The 10,485-nt window shown below is 37.5% G+C and overlaps 1 protein-coding gene across 5 annotated transcripts in view; it reads right to left on the reverse strand.

Annotated features, from left to right (window-relative positions):
• Positions 1–5,505, reverse strand: part of TRIM2 (tripartite motif containing 2) — a 57,561-nt gene extending 52,056 nt beyond the window's left edge. Inside the window, exon 1 of one of the 5 annotated variants that reach the window (XM_026698157.2) lies at positions 5,209–5,505. The gene's annotated coding sequence lies outside the window, so the exon portion shown is untranslated. Of the gene's footprint in view, positions 1–4,013; positions 4,033–4,520; positions 4,700–5,208 lie in introns of those variants that run through there. The other 4 variants (XM_087936010.1, XM_026698160.2, XM_026698159.2 and 1 more) reach the window with 4 other exon arrangements.
• Positions 5,506–10,485: the final 4,980 nt, after the last annotated feature.

The raw sequence follows: 10,485 nt of genomic DNA on the forward strand, positions 1-10,485 counted from the left end.
GAGAAAAGCCCACAAGAATAATTGTGCCAGCCTGCTCGTAAATGAATAGGAGCTAAAAATGCTTTGCACAGGGAAAATACAAATCATTCTATGGAAGGCGTCAGCTGTAATTCTGATATGACAGGCCATTACGTAATGTTTCCTGTTATTCTAATAGATTTTTGAAAATATAAATAGATTGTGGGATATTTTACTTGGCACTGAAAATTACCAGAGCATTTTAGATTACAGCTTTAAATTGCCAAAACCTTGGTAACAAATGCCATGCTGTGACTTTGGCCACTGTTTCTCAGACTAGCCTTCCACTACAGAAGGGGTGAGTAATTATGGCCCCTTTAGAAACATGCTGGCTCAGGAATTCTGGGAGATGAAGTTCACAGGTCATAAAAGGGCCCAAGTTGCTCACCCGTGAGCTAGAGGAATCCTCCAAGAAAAATAGGAAAAATTATCAGGGAAGCATTCAGGGAATTCTGTAAAACATTTCAAAGTTGAAATGATTTGGTTTCACATTTGGGACTGGCTATCTCTGTAAGCCTGGAAGCATTTCAAACTCAAATCAGTGCTTCAAGTTCATTTTGAAAATGATTTCAATAGTCTTTGTAATTATTAACAGTGTATTATGGGGCAGTTCCAGCCAACGATCAGCCTCTTTGGTTAATTTCTGATTAAAATATGGTATATTATTCTTAAAAGATAATGGAAGACTGAGAAAGCCCACTTATTCCCCTAATTGTATGCAAACCAGATTGAATTCTCAATATTTTGCATACTGCTACCCCTAAATAAGATGGCTAAGATTTATGGTCCAAAATATATAGACTATAGGTTGAATATCAATTCCTAAGGCCAGTAGTCCATGTTTATCAACCACAGTTGGGATTGGCAACTCAGTCATTAAATGAAACTGTTGCGAAGTAAAACCATGACCATTTTAGCTTTCCTTTACTTCCTAAGATAGAATGAATGACTGTTTCATAACTGTGACTTTACAAATCACACATTCCTCAAATCAGTCGGAGTTTCTGGGGAAATAATTAGATGACATGATTGACATTCACATATTTCATCAGGCTTCTGGGTACCAGATTAGATATGGTGAACAAGTAGATACAATTCTAACAATTTTGACTTGTTTGGGAAATTGACATAACACCACTAGCAATTAAACTGTAATTATGTATCAGCAGCATATACAAGGAACTCATACTTTTTTTGAACTGCCTGAATATGTTCTGAGGCAACTTTTCCATTGCCCTAACTTCTGTCGGAATGTATTACTTGCTTTCTGAAAGGCTATTTTGCAAACACAATGAATGCCAACGCTATAGTTTTGGTTTTCATTCTGTCTGTGGGTGAGTGCTCCATTTGATGGCAGCTTGTTGCGTTCACGGAAGGGGGGAGCAGCAATACTGTCAGGGCAGGGAGAGGCTCCACTTGGCTCTGTTCTACTCAAAAGTACCATTGCTCAGCCTGCCTAAGGACCAGCAATTGTTAGCAACAACAATACAATCTTTCAGCGAAGATTTTTGTAAAATGTCATGGGAAGATTCTGGTGCCATCCACATGACATCTGGTTTTGTTTTTAATTCTTGCTCAGTTGAACTTCTATTACTGCAGCATTGGATATTTGTAATTAACATAATGAGAATTAATTTAGATGCGTGCTTTGGGCACAATGCAACAAAACTGCAACTAATTGCAAAATCCACTGAAAAACAAACTGAAAAATCATATATACAGGACTTTCTAACAAACTTGCCATTTTTTTTTCAATCTTACTAAATACAACAAATTGTGAATACAAATTATCTCAACTGCAACTACATAGAAGAGACAAGGTTAGCCTTTTTTTCTTTGTCACTACACACATTTTTTATCTCTTCCTGCTATTGTTATCTACAGAAAGAAGAATGGCTACTATTTACCGGAATCCCTTTGAATAAGACCTAAATACAGTTAGAATGATTCAGACTTAGCATGAACCCAATCATGTCAGATTCTAAAGTTTATAATATAGCATATGTAATTCCAGGCATTTATGCAATTTTGATGATACATTCTCAAAACAGATTTTTTTAAATATAAAAAAAGTTTCTTTTTTAACCCGGTAAAGTGGAAAAAATAATGCATCCTGGTAAAGTTTTACGCCATCCAAATGTGTTAGGATGATAATGGCCAGAACTCTTGGCCAGCATAGCCAAAACTGAATTGGCAAAGGATGCCTTGGAATCCTCAACATTTGCCTTTTTATTCCAAATCAAATTGTCCTTTGGATTTAGGAAGCTATAATTGTATGGACCACCAGATATAAATTCCCCATATTGAGGGGAATTGAGTTTAGACAATTATAGAAACTTCATGTACATACAGGTAGATCATGACTTTTGACCACAATAATGGGAATCATACTTTCTGTTGCTAAGCAATGCTATTATATGAATACATTTTACAATGTTTTTAGCCGTGGTCATTAAGCGAAACACATTGTCATTAAATGAATCCAACTCTCCCCCACTGATTTGTCAGAAGTCCTTTAGGAAGATCACAAATGTCAATCATGTGACCTCAGAACGTTGCAAGTATCATAAATACATACTGGTTGACAAACTGGTGGAATTTTGATCACGTGATTGTAGGGATGATGTGATGGTCCCTTTTTTCAGCGCCGTTTTTACTTCTAGTCCGGGGCTGTCAAACACCCCACCCACAGGCCAGATGCATCATGTGCTGACCATGCTCATGCCCAGTTTAGTGAAGGGGAAAAAGTCCCAATATGTCATGTGATGCAGCCGTGACATGAGTTTGACACTCCGGTTCTAGGACTACCTGTATATGTACAGCACATAAATACTTTCAGGCTAAGCAATACTATGTTTATTGTATATAACAGAATAAAAAAAGAGTAGGATATTCAAATTTAAGGCACAAAATAACACAAATAGGAACAGCACTTATATACTGCCTCACAATGGTTTACAGGCCTCTCTAAGCAGTTTACAGAGTCAGCATGTTGCCCACAACAATTTTGGGTTCTCCTTTTACCGACCTCAGAAGGATATGCCCCTTGGGAGAAAAAGCAACCTGAAAACCTCCCTGCCAGTTTCCCATTGACCTTGCTTATGGGAGGCTGGCAGGCAAGGTTTGAAATGATCACATGACACATCTTGCTGTGATGTTATAATCCAAAGAGACTGCAGAGATTCTGACCGTAGGAGATGCTGCAGTGGCCATAATATTGGGACTGGTATATGTCCTTTTTTTCAGCGCTGCCATAACTTTGAATTGTTGTCTATAGCATATTTTCAAATTTACACCGCACATTTCACTTCATCATTCAAACTGTGACATCATTGCTTTCTTGTCATCTCATGCATCCATCTTTTAATAACCATGTAAAAATTGTATCATACATAGCTAAGAAACAGGATGCAGTGGATGGATGTTCAGCAAATAACACATTCCTAAAATAAACAAGATATAAAACTAGAGCAAACTGTTCACCATTGTTCTAGTATCGTTCTTTTCAATTTTCATACAGGAAAGTATAAGAATTCCAAGCATAATTTTCAAATACACATATATTTAACACAAGAATTACTTCAACCATATAAGCTTTGTTTGTAATATAATGAAATATTGAAAGCTCTATATTTTAAAATCACAGATTGACATAGCTGTATATTACAAAAGCAAAGGTCAGCAAACCAGCAGAAAGAGTTTTAGAATTAGAAGAACTTTATTGTCATTGTACAAGTATGAAACTGTGGATGCATATATATTAAATATGCCAGAAATCCATCTTTGATACTAGTTTGTAATAAATAAATGTATCCCTAGGAAAAGGTTAAAATTCTTACCATTAAACCACATGCCTAAATCACTGAGAAAAAACAACTTTTCTGTTTCCCAAGCACCATTAGTATTAAGCATTCAAGCTTGGGAGGCACTGAAAGATCCTCCTCCCTTTATAAAACTACAAAAGGATTCATTATAAAAACAAAAGCGCTGCTCACCATCCTTCTGGCATTGTTCTTTTCATTTCTCATGCAGGTTTAACAATCCCTTATAAATGCCCATTTATTGCAGCTTTTTCACAAAATCTTGCAGAATTTCTCAGCAACGCTTCTGAATCATTTTCGTTTTTTTAAAACCAGGCAACTAGATTAACAGATTCCTGCTCAATGGAATAAGTAATTGCTTACAGGTTTCTCAAAAAAAAAAAAAAAAAAGACTCCGGTTCCTCATTCCACCTCTGTCAACAAATCTGCTTTCTATTAATGCGGCACATCACTACTTCTTCTGCAGAGCTCCCAAAATTTTCCGCATCACAAATCATTCCATTGAAAGACGGGTCAGTACTTCCTTTTAAGAAAACTGCTTTCGTCTTCGCCTTTCATGCCACTGCTTTTTCAACAAGAACACTTTAGTTACATTATAGGGTGGGGAAAGAATCCAAACCAAAATACTACCCTTAACTAACAGTCTAAAAATCAGCAAGGAAACCACAAACACTTACTTACATTTGCAATTGTTTTGCGTGATCTGTGCACTGATCCGGAGATTAATAATAACAACAAAAGGGAGAAAAGGTCTTTTGAAGCCACTTTTTATATAAGCCCAAGGCCAGGGGAAAAAAGGAGGTCGCCCTCTGAAAACCACTCACTCCTACATGCTTCCATCCTTCCTCTTTTCTCTACCTGCTGTTTTTTCCTTTGCGCTCACCAAACAGCTGTCAGGGTTAACAACCAGGGTAGGATGTTTTCTCCATAAAAAGGATGGAGGAAAGGAGGCAGGGGAAAAATATATACACATATATATAGCCAGTGCATTAATCTGTCAGCATTACGCCTTTAGTGAAATGCTACGTTTTGCCTCTCTGATGAAACCAAGTGAAACCACAATCCTTCCTTATTTAAATAAAAGCGTGATGCTATTGCATCTTCCAAACGACTGAATGGAAACGTTAAAAAAATTAAGCATTATATTAATCGAGAACAAGAACATTCACAAATAATTCCTCCCCCACCCCCACCCCCGACTACATGAATGGGATTCCTAAACATGCATTTTAATTCATGGATGCAAAAGAGCCACCAAAAGAGAAGAATCTCCTATCCCGAACCATCCTTTCTTTCTTACTTGCTGGCTCTTTAGGAAAAATATAAAATAAAAAAAATAAAAAGCGTAAAACAAGGCGCTTTCGTTTACCGATAGAATGTCTCCATGTAAAAATTATTCTTAAACTGCTGCAAATTAACAGCTGGCGTGATCGAGATCAGATGTCTGCCGGAATGTGGCTTTCCCCAACCACAGCGCCTCCACGAAGGCCCAGGCAAAGAACCACAAACCCCGCTCCCTGCATGGAAAACAACAGGCATTACAAACGCTCCCCCCCTCTCCGGGCTGCAGCGACCACGTGATCCCTTTCATTTCCCTTCCCTCCAAGGCACCTGTCTCTGCAGGGAACAGTTTCTGTGGAAACTGCAGAGAGCTAAATTTCCCCCCAACGGTTGCCATGGAAACATTGCATAATCTATATGTCCCAGATTAAGGCGTCTCCTCTGAAGCAGATGTGACATTTGCATCCTAAGCTTTAAAAAGGAGCGGTGGGGGCGGGCGAGAAGGGGGGACCAAATCATGAAAAATGGCCATGTTTTTTTTCTACTACCGATACATGAAATGTAATTGCGGTAAAAGCCACATAAGGAACGACATCAATAAAGATTTCATGTACCTTCTTAGAAAATATCCAACTTAGGTCCTTTTCTGAATATATTTAACACTGCTCAGCTTAGAGAGTTTTTAAATCAAATATATAAAAAGGAAATATTTTAAAGTTTTACTCCAGTGTTTTCATAAACAGGGAATGAAGACATCTCTTTTACCAATTCAACTGCAGTACAAAAATATCCTGAGTGGTCCTCCAAATGTTTTGGGACTCCAATTCCCATCATCCTTAATCAAGCACTGACAAAGGAAGATTCTGCTGTAATTCAAAGACATTTGGAAGGCTGTATATTCATGCTTCAAATACTAGAGTGTGTTAGCACTTTATTTCTACCTACAACACACACACACACACACTCTTTTATTTCAGAAAGCTGTCCTTTCCATTTATTTATTTATTTTCTTGGTTTTGCTCTTGAATTTTCCTTTGTAAAGCAAATATGACCAGGAAAATATTATTTTACCCTACAAATTTACCCCCTTTTAAAAGTTTGTCTTTTATTTTTCCCAATTAAATATGCTCACCACACATCAGTACATGTTACAATCCTGAAGCTGGTGGTGCAGTATACTGTCTTCTGTTATGCTTTTTCAATTTCCCAATTTAGGAAATGTAGTCTTTAGCCTGAACATTTGTTGTTAGTCTCTGTCACATAAAACTTAATATTTCCCCTTATAATTTTTTTCCAAATCCTAATGTCAAGGAGAGGCTGCAGTTTCTCCTTTTCCCATGGTAGCTTTGCAACACTTTTAAAATCTGTATATAAAAATTTAAACTAAAGTCACAGGGGAACATGCATAATATATGTTGACAGAATCAGTGAAGCAAGCAAGTTAAAAGGACAGCTGTTTTTCCACAAGATGCTAAACCAGATGGCAGAGTTTAGATGGTATGGTGAAAATAACTACTTTTAATTATAAACTGACTTAATACGCTATTTTGTGCATCCCCTAGTTAACTTTGGATCTGGAGCTAGGAATCAACTTCTCTTTTTCTCTGACACATCTTCTAAGAGCAGATCTGAAACAGTTTGCAATATCTAATTTCTTCTGCAATGCTTTTTTTTAGTATACATAAACATTCAAAAACAGAGCTGCAAATGTATCTATTTGATGTAATCTTGTGAGGTTGTGTGAAATTGAGTGTTTGGATCAAGTGTGAGTTCCTACCCCATTGTTGGCTCAATCAACTTCCTAGCTGAGTTCTTTGACCTTGCCTGGGAATATTCCCCAAACCTCTGTGTACTGGGATATTTTAGTGTTGTGCAGTGGTGGGATTCAATTTTTTTTACTACCGGTTCTGTGGGCGTGGCTTGGTGGGCATGGCGTGGTGGGCATGGCAGGAGAAGGATACTGTAAAATTTCAATTTCCACCCCACTCCAGGGGAAGATTACTGCAAAATCCCATTCCCTCCCCACCCCACTAACCTGCTTTCCAGTTCTGTTCTCCTGCTCAGGGCAACAAAAGAAGACCCAGCTGGGATTGGGAGGCAGAGAATAGATGGGGGTGGGGCCAGACAGAGGTGGTATTTGCCAGTTCTCTGAATCACTCAAAATTTCCACTACCAGTTCTCCAGAATTGGTCAGAACCTGCTGAATACCACCTCTGGTGTTGTGCCTTGAAGAGAGGAGATAAGTAGAAGCTTTCAAATATATTCCTGCCATAATAGTTTTGGGCTTGTCATGATACCAACTCATGTGAGAAACTATATGCTAAGTCTGATTTTCACCGCAGAACAATTATTTGTGATCTGTATGCAGACAACATTAACATCAATCCATTGTCACTGACAAAACAATTATCCGGTCAATTTTAGACTTATGCTTATCACTGATTTTTATAGGGAGGATAAAAATTCACTTGGTTCTGAGCAGGTGATTGGGAAAAATTTCCTTGGGCCTATGAGACAGCACTGTGGTACATCTGGTTGATCTCTGGAATGCAAAGTAATTAGTATAATAAGTAATTAGTACATATAGTATATGTAGATAATGTTTGATGGTTTTGATATGCAAAAGAATTATGGGTACTAATAACTGAAAAGATGATTGTTTCAGTAATAAAGCCTAGATAATTATCCAGGGACTGCATCACAAGCAGAATGCCTCCAAGAATCTCAAATGCCACACAGATTATGAGGGTTGAAAAACAGCTTAAGCATCTGGTGCCATTATGTGCAGCACTAGTGAAAAATAACACCTGTTTTGGCTTGGGGTAGCTGTTGAATTCTATGTTCGGAAAGGCATACATGCCTTTTGATGCTCTATCTCTTGTTCATTTAGACAAAACTTTTCTTACAAGTAAAGTTAGAACAATTTTGGACTAGGAAATTTATGCCTCAGTTCTAAGTAAATATTTTTGAACATATTTGGTATGTTATATTTTCTCACATTTTCTCAGCAATAATTCTTTTCAGTTATTTTTATGGAGTAACTATTATATTTTTAATTTCATTTATATGTCGTATTTGTTTATTAGCTACAATTGGAACTATCAACCTGGTCATTCAGCGAAGCGATTGCTAAATAAAATCACAACTGTGCTTATAATCTTACTTGAGCTTTCCTTACCTTTACCAAACTATGAAGGTCTCACATGGAAGAATTGGTCACCAAGTTAGTTTTCCATCATCATCATAACGGCAAACAGAACTATACAGAATAGAATAGAATAGAATAGAATAGAATAGAATAGAATAGAATAGAATAGAATAGAATAGAATAGAATAACAGAGATGGAAGGGACCTTGGAGATCTTCTAGTCCAACCCCCAGCTTAGGCTGGAAACCCTATACCATTTCAGACAAATGGTTATCCAATCTCTTCTTAAAAACTTCCAGTGTTGGAGCATTTACAACTTTTGGAGGCAAGTTCCACTGATTAATTGTTCTGTCAGGAAATTTCCGATCAGTTTCCATGGATTGCTTCTTGTCCTACCCTCAGGTGCTTTGGATAATAGCCTGGCTCCCTCTTCTTTGTGGCAGCCCCTGAGATATTGGAACACTGCTATCATGTTGCTCAATAAGGCAGTTGCTAAACAAGAACTATCTCTAATTGCCTGAGTTAATTCAGAATGCATTTGGTTGTACCTTTTAGGTTAATAAATGTTACCAAAAACATTTACCAGCATACTTCATCAGATGTATGCAGTAGATCATAAAAGCTTGTCTGTAATACAAGCTTATCTTTTTTTGGTCAGAGAAGATGCTACCAGAATTCTTATGGCTTTTTTTGCTACCTAAAATAATAATTTCCTCTGAATTAAATGTTTGTTATTTTTATAGCATCTATAAGAATAGAATAGAATAGAATAGAATAGAATAGAATAGAATAGAATAGAATAGAATAGAATAGAATAGAATAGAATTCTTTATTGGCCAAGTGTGATTGGACACACAAGGAATTTGTCTTGGTGCAAATACTCTCAGTATACATAAAAGAAAAGATACATTTGTCAAGAGTCAAGAATCATAAGGTACAACACTTAATGATAGTCATAGGGTACAATAAGCAATCGAATCATACTAGGAAGCAGTCAATATAAATCATAAGGATGCAAGTGACAAAGTTACAGTCATACAGTTACAAGTGGGAGGGGATGGGTGATAAGGAGTGATGAGAAGATTAATAGTAATAGTAGTGCAGACTTTGTAAATAGTTGGACAATGTTGAGGGAATTATTTGTTTAGCAGAGTGATGGCTTTCAGGAAAAAACTGTCCTAGTGTCTAGTTGTTCTGGTGTGCAGTACTCTATTGCGTCATTTTGAGGGAAGGAGTTGAAACAGTTTGTGTCCGGGATGTGAGGGGTCTGTCAATATTTTCACAGCCTTCTTTTTGACTCGTGCTGTATACAGGTCCTTGACTGAAAGCAGGTTGGTAGTAATTGTTTTTTCTGCAGTCCTCTGAATTATCCTCTGAAGTCTATGTCTGTCCTTTTGGGTTGCAGAACCAAACCAGACAGTTATAGAGGTGCAGATGAAAGACTAAATGATTCCTCTGTAGAACTGTATCAGCAGTTCCTTGGGCAGTTTGAGCTTTGTGAGTTGGCGTAGAAGGAACATTCTTTGTTGTGCTTTTTTGATGACATTTTTGATGTTAGGTGTCCATTTTAGGTCATGTGATATAATAGAACCTAGAAATTTGAAGGTCTCTACTGTTGATACTGTGTTGTCTAGTATTGTAAGAGGTGGTAGTATGGGAGGTTTCTTCTAAAGTCTACCACCATTTCTACCGTTTTTGAGTGTGTTCAGTTCCAGATTGTTACACCACAAGGCAAGTTGTACAACCTCCTGTCTGTATGCGGATTCATCATTGTCTTGAATGAGATCAATCACTGTTGTGTCATCTTCAAACTTCACTATGGATCATTTGAGATGCAGTCATTGGTATATAGGGAGAAGAGAAGTGGAGAAAGCACACAGTCCTGGGGGGGGGCCCTGTGCTAATTGTACAGGTATCAGATGTGATTCTGCCTAGCTTCACCTGCTGCTTCCTGTCAGTTAGAAAGCTTATGATCCACTTACAAGTGTGTTCAAGTACCGCTAATTGGTTTAATTTAGTTAGAAGAATGTCTGGAATGATGGTATTGAATGCTGAACTGAAGTCTACAAAGAGGACCCTTGTGTAGGTTTTAAAGATTCAAGGTGTTGTAGGATGTAATGCAGAGCCATATTAACAGTATCATCTGTCGATCTATTTGCTCAGTATGCAAACTGCATGGGATCTAACAGTGGATCCATGATGGTTTTCAGGTGGGAC

Source organism: Pseudonaja textilis, chromosome 6 (genome assembly GCF_049901715.1).
Source record: "Pseudonaja textilis isolate UNSWEBS1 chromosome 6, rPseTex1.2, whole genome shotgun sequence".
NCBI lineage: Eukaryota > Metazoa > Chordata > Lepidosauria > Squamata > Elapidae > Pseudonaja > Pseudonaja textilis.